A 6,948-nucleotide genomic window follows, 5' to 3' on the forward strand; every position below is an offset into this window, starting at 1 on the left:
AGCGGAAGCGTTAAGTAACACGGTTGATGTAGTCGAACGACTTCGTGATCCAACCGATCAAGTACCAAACGCACGGCACCTCCGCGATCTGCACACGTTCAACTCGGTGACGCCCCTCGTACGCTTGATCCAGCTGAGGCCTAGGGTGAGTTCTGTCAGCATGACATGTGTTGACGGTGATGATGAAGTTACCGACGCAGGGCTTCGCCTAAGCACTACGACAATATGACCGAGGTGTAAAACTGTGGAGGGGGGCACCGCACACGGCTAAATATCAACTTGTGTGTCTATGGGGTGCCCCCTCCCCCGTATATAAAGGAGGGGAGGAGGAGGGCCGGCCTCAAGGGGTGTGCCCAAGGGGGGGATTCCTACTCCTAGTAGAAGTAGGTTTCCCCCTTTCCTAGTCCAAGTAGGAGAAGAAGGAAGGAGAGGAAGAAGAGAAGGAAAGGGGGGCCGGCCCCCTAGCCCTAGTCCAATTCGGTTTGGGCTAGGGGGCCCACCTTGGACTGCCTCCTCTCTTCCACCATTAGGCCCATGAGGCCCAATAACTTCCCGGGGGGTCCGCTAACCCCCGGCACTCCGAAACTTATCCGAAACGAACCGAATCATTCTGGTGTACGAATGAAGCCTTCCAATATATGAATATTTAAGTCTCGACCATTTAGAGACTACTCGTCATGTCCGTGATCACATCCGGGACTCCGAACAACCTTCGGCACATCAAATCACATAACCCATAATACATATCGTCATCGAACGTTAAGCGTGCGGACCCTATGGGTTCGAGAACTATGTAGACATGACCGAGACTCATCTCCGGTCAATAACCAATAGCGGAACCTGGATGCTCATATTGGTTCCTACATATTATACAAAGATCTTTATCGGTCAAACCGCATAACAACATACGTTGTTCCCTTTGTCATCGGTATGTTACTTGCCTGAGATTCGATCGTCGGTATCATCATACCTAGTTCAATCTCGTCACCGACAAGTCTCTTTACTCGTTCCGTAATGCATCATCCCATGACTAACTCATTAGTCACATTGCTTGCAAGGCTCATAGTGATGTGCATTACCGAGAGGGTCCAGAGATACCTCTCAGATACATGGAGTGACAAATCCTAATCTCGATCTATGCCAACTCAAAAAACACCATCGGAGACACCTGTAGAGCATCTTTATAATCACCCAATTACGTTGTGACGTTTGATAGCACACAAGGTGTTCCTCCGATATTTGGGAGTTGCATAATCTCATAGTCATAGGAACATGTATAAGTCATGAAGAAAGCAATAGCAATAGCAATAAACTAAACGATCATAGTGCTAAGCTAACGGATGGGTCTAGTCCATCACATCATTCTCTAATGATGTGATCCCGTTCATCAAATGACAACACATGTCCATGGCTAGGAAACTTAACCATCTTTGATTAACAAGCTAGTCTTGTAGAGGCATACTAGGGACACTCTGTTTGTCTATGTATTCACACATGTACTAAGTTTCCGGTTAATACAACTCTAGCATGAATAATAAACATTTATAATAATATAAGGAAATATAAATAACAACTTTATTATTGCCTCTAGGGCATATTTCCTTGAATTAATTATCTGCAGCAAGGTGATCAGTAGCAAAGTAGTATGATAGTTTTGATGATAGTAGCAACAATAACGGTGACGGTAACAGTGAGAGCAATAGTTCTGTAGCAAGTGTAACAGTGATGATAACAGCGGTAACTTAGCAAGAATAATATAGGATAAATTTGTAGGCATTGGATCGGTGACTTGTTGGATGATATTCATCATGAGACAGTTATAACCTAGGGCGATATGACACTAGCTCCATTTCATCGATATAATGTAGGCATGTATTCCGTAAATAGTCATACATGCTTATGGAAAGAACTTGCATGACATCTTTTGTTCTACCCTCCCATGGCAGCAGGGTCCATATTGGAAACTAAGGGATATTAAGGCCTCCTTCTAATAGAGAACCGGAACAAAGAATTAACACACGGTGAATACACGAACTCCTCAAACTACGGTCATCACCGGGAGTGGTCCCGGCTATTGTCACTCCGGGGTTGCCGGATCATAACACGTAGTAGGTGACTATACCTTGCAAGATCAGATCTGGAACATAGATATAATGGTGATAACATAAACGGTTCAGATCTGAAATCATGGCACCCGGGCCCAAAGTGACAAGCATTAAGCATAGCAAAGTCATAGCAACATCAATCTAAGAACATAGTGGATACTAGGGATCAAGCCCTAACAAAACTAACTAGATTACATGATGAATCTCATCCAACTCCTCACTGACAGCGATCCTACGAAGGAATTACTCACTCCTAGTGGGGAGCATCATGGAATTGGTGATGGAGAAGGGTTGGTGATGAAGAAGAACGAAGACCCCCCTATCCGGAGCCCCAAACGGACTCCAAATCTGGCCTCCTGATGAAGAACAGGAGGTGGCGGCGGCTCCATCTTGTGGATCTCAATAATTATTTCTCCCTGATTTTTTTTTTGGAAAAATAGGATTTTATAGCGTCCGTTTCGGGGTCTGTGGGGCCACCAGGTGGGCACAACCCACCTCGGCGCACCAGGAGAGGGGGGGCGCACCCTGGTGGGTTGTGCTCACCCAGGTGCCCCCTCTGGTGGGTCTTGGCTCCAGAAATTCTTATTATTGATATAAAAAATCCTCGCAAAGTTTCATTCCATTCCTAGAACTTTTATTTCTGCACAAAAACAACACCATGGTAGTTCTGCTGAAAACATCGTCAGTCCGGGGTTAGTTTCATTCAAATCATGCAAATTAGAGTCCAAAACAAGAGGAAAAGCGTTAGTAAAACTATATACGTTGGAGACGTATCATCCCGCCGTCCCTCAAGATGGAGAAGGAGGAGAAGGCAGACGTAGGGATTTTAGTCGACGCCTTGGTGGGCATCGTGAGAGCTATAGTTGATGGGATGGATCTACTGGAGGTCTTCCTTAGTCAGCGGATCCGCTATTGCAAGACAAGGCACATCCCATGTAGATGTATGAGAGGCTGAGTGACCCCACACGAGTGCACCCTGAGGACCTGCCTGAGAAGGCCATGGGTGAAAATATCAAGGCCATCACTTCCACGCGCGACAACCCGCAAGGAACAAGGAGAGTGCCTCCCAATGATCAGGACAACCCGCTCGTTGAGGTAAGTTCGCGTTTGAGAGACCGAGTCATTTCGGTGAAGTTTTTCATATGCTTGGATATTACTTTGTGATTTCCTTTTCAGCAGAGCTTCCAGAACATGATCTCGCAGGTGTCGAATGTCGACCGTGCCCCAGGGGGCGTGGCAAGTGACACCGAGCAACAGTACACCAAGGAGAGCGAGGAAGAGGAGAGTGATGAAGAGGAGGACACCGAGGAAGGCAAAGAGGCGGGATCTTCCCCATCTGAGATTGTCCCCAAGGAACTCTGGTCCAATGGAACCAACATATGAGAGCTCGCACGGCTGGTGCTCAGGCGCCGGGTGCTCCAAATCCGGTTGTTCTGGTTCCCAGCGCATGCAGCTGAAAGCACGGTCGAGCCGAGTCTGTGAAGCCGCCCGTGAGGTTCCGCAAGCTGCTCAAATAGGCTTCCACCAAGCCTCGGAACGTCGTGGCTCTGCCGAATATTGGTGACCGTGTCAGTGACATCGACGTAAGTAGCGAGACTGAGTCTCTTTGTTGTGCAAATCTGTATTGTTTAATGACCGAGTGATATCATGATTGCGGTGCTGAGATGTCAACGACTTCGCCTGACCCGAATGCTCCTGGGAAGGGTGATACGTCTCCATCGTATCAATAATTTTTTATTGTTCTATGCCAATATTCTACAACTTTTACATACTTTTGGCAACTATTTATACTATTTTGGGGACTAACATATAGATCCAGTGCCCAGTGCCCGTTCCTGTTTGTTGCATGTTTTTTGTTTCATAGAAAACCCATATCAAACGGAGTCCAAACGAGATAAAAACTTACAGATATTTTTTTGGAATATATGTGATTTTTGAGAAGAAGAATCAACGTGAGACGATGCCCGAGGGGGCCACGAGGCAGGGGGCGCGCCCTGGCCCCTCTTGGCAACCCCGTAAGGCGGTTGGTGCCCTTCTTTCGCCGCAAGAAAGCCAATATCCGGATAGTAATCATGTTAAAATTTCAGCCAATCGGAGTTACGGATCTTCGGGGATATAAGAAACGGTGAAAGGGCAGAATCAGAAGCGCAGAAACAGAGAGAGACAGAGAGACAGATCCAATCTCTGAAGGGCTCTCGCCCCTCGCCGCCGTGGAGGCCATGGACCAGAGGGGAAACCCTTCTCCCATCTAGGGAGAAGGTCACGGAAGAAGAAGAAGAAGGGGGCCCCTCTCCCCCTCTCTCCTGGTGGCGCCGGAACGCCGCCGGGGCCATCATCGTGTGACGGCGATCTACACCAACACCTCCGTCATCTTCACCAACATCTTCATCACCTTCCCCTGTCGGTGTCAAAACCGGCGGATCTCGGGTAGGGGGTCCCGAACTGTGCGTCTAGGCCGGATGGTAACAAGAGGCAGGGGACACGATGTTTTACCCAGGTTCGGGCCCTCTTGATGGAGGTAAAACCCTATGTCCTGCTTGATTAATATTGATGATATGGGTAGTACAAGAGTAGATCTACCACGAGATCAGAGAGGCTAAACCCTAGAAGCTAGCCTATGGTATGATTGTATGTTGTGATTGTTGTCCTACGGACTAAAACCCTTCGGTTTATATAGACACCGGAGAGGGTTAGGGTTACACAAGGTCGGTTACAAAGGAGGAGATATCCATATACGTATTGCCTAGCTTGCCTTCCACGCCAAGTAGAGTCCCATACGGACACGAGACGAAATCTTCAATCTTGTATCTTCATAGTCTAACAGTCCGGCCAATGGAGATAGTCCGGCTGTCCGGAGACCCCCTAATCCAGGACTCCCTCAGTAGCCCCTGAACCAGGCTTCAATGACGATGAGTCCGGCGCGCAGTATTGTCTTCGGCATTGCAAGGCGGGTTCCTTCTCCGAATACATCAGAAGAATTTGAATACGAGGATAGTGTCCGACCCTGCAAAATAAGTTCCATATTCCACCGTAGAGAGAATAATATTTTCGTAGATCTAATTTGCTGGCTTGTTTTGGCAGCACGACGTTATGTCATGGCCCGGTGATTATTCGAACCGTTTTTCCACACATAACGCGAGGCGGTTTCTTGACACGTCTTGCCGAAGCGGAGATCGTGTTCCCCCAATTACGGGATTCTCATTAATGCGGTCGTGGGTAACCCAACCATGTCTAGGACTCCTAGATTATAGGCATGTCCTAAACGGCTACGGAGAGGATGCTTGATATTCACCCTCTTTATAAAGGGACAAGGTTTTCGCTTTTTCCCTCTCGTGCTCAATCGAACCCTTCCCCCGCCTCGAGTTCTAACACCCAAAGCCCAGGTTAGGTGCTCAGGATCTTCAATCATGTCCGGATCCAGCCTTCAAGGCCGATGGATGCCCTCCTCCGTTACGGAAGAGGACATTAAGAAGTTGAGGGAGGCCAGATACCTGACCGCCGAGGTTTCGCATCGGCTGCCTGCTCGAGGGCAGATCGTCCCTACTCCCGAACCCAACGAGAACGTCGTGTTCGTATCCCACTTCCTCCAAGGTCTAGGCCTCACTCTAGATCCCTTCGTCAGGGGTTTGATGTTCTATTACGGGCTAGATTTCCACGATCTAGCTCCGGACTCCTTTCTCCACATCTCGACATTTATTGTCGTGTGTGAGGCCTTCCTCCGTGTTACCCCTCACTTCGTCCTGTGGCTCAAGACCTTTGAAGTAAAGCCGAAGATGATCGAGGGGCAACATGCAGCGTGCGGAGGTGCATCAATAGGCAAGATGGCAGGAGCTCCATGGCTGAAAGGTTCCTTTCCAGAGGTGTCCGAATTACGGCAACGGGAGTGGTTTTACGTCACGGCTCCCAGAAGTGCCAAGTGGGCGGCTGCCCCCGCTTTCCGCTCGCCCCCCCCCCCTCCACCACCACAACTGATGCCATGGATTAGCAGAGGTCTGAGCTGGGGTCCAGCAAAGGACGTGCCTATGCTGCAAAGCCGCATCCGAGATCTCTTTGAGGGAGATTTTAATTTGGCTGTGGTAATACAAGTTATGCTGGTTCGTCAAGTCCAGCCTTGCAAATGCCGGCCCCTTCGCTTGTGGGAGTTCAACCCAGAGGGACCGCATGCCATTCAAAGTTTCCTCAGCCTAACGCACGAGGAGATGTACTAGTCATTCTTCGGACCTCAAGTAGAGTGTCCGGATATTACCGAGGACGTGGGCCTGAGCAGTAACCGCGCCGCCGAACAAGTAAGAAATCCTCTGGCCGAACACACTGTCTTTTATTCGTCACGAAGTTATTTCTGAGAGTTCACTTTTTGACCAGGACTGGCTAACAAAGGCGAAGATGATTCGCTGTTTGGCCCCCCTCCCTGAGGGTTTGGAAAATCTGGTATTGGAAAAGATGCTCGAGGTCGCACCTTGCCCGGAGCCCTCGAAGGAAGATACCGGGGGGGTAATACGAGCGGACGCGGGCCCCCATTGCTGCCCGTTCCAACCGAGGGAATGAGTGTCTCCACGAGGGAGGACAACTGGGGGAGGAAAAGGACTGCTTCCGAGGATCCGGAAGCCGAAGCCTCCAAACGGGAGAAGAAGTCTCCCACAGAGGGTCCTGCCTCGGGGGGTGCTTTTGCCGCACAAAGTCCGCGGGGGGATCAGCCCTCCAACGAGTCGTAAGTGATCCAAAATACTTTAATAGTAAAGGTATGCTATCTTTTTTCTGAGAAAATAACCACCGCATATATCTTGCAGTTCGGGCCTTAGCCCCTCTCAGCTGAGCTCGTCTTCGGGGGATCTTCTTCCAGAGA

This window comes from Triticum urartu, chromosome 2A, assembly GCF_056163025.1.
Source record: "Triticum urartu cultivar PI428250 chromosome 2A, HENAU_Tu73, whole genome shotgun sequence".
Classification (NCBI taxonomy): domain Eukaryota; kingdom Viridiplantae; phylum Streptophyta; class Magnoliopsida; order Poales; family Poaceae; genus Triticum; species Triticum urartu.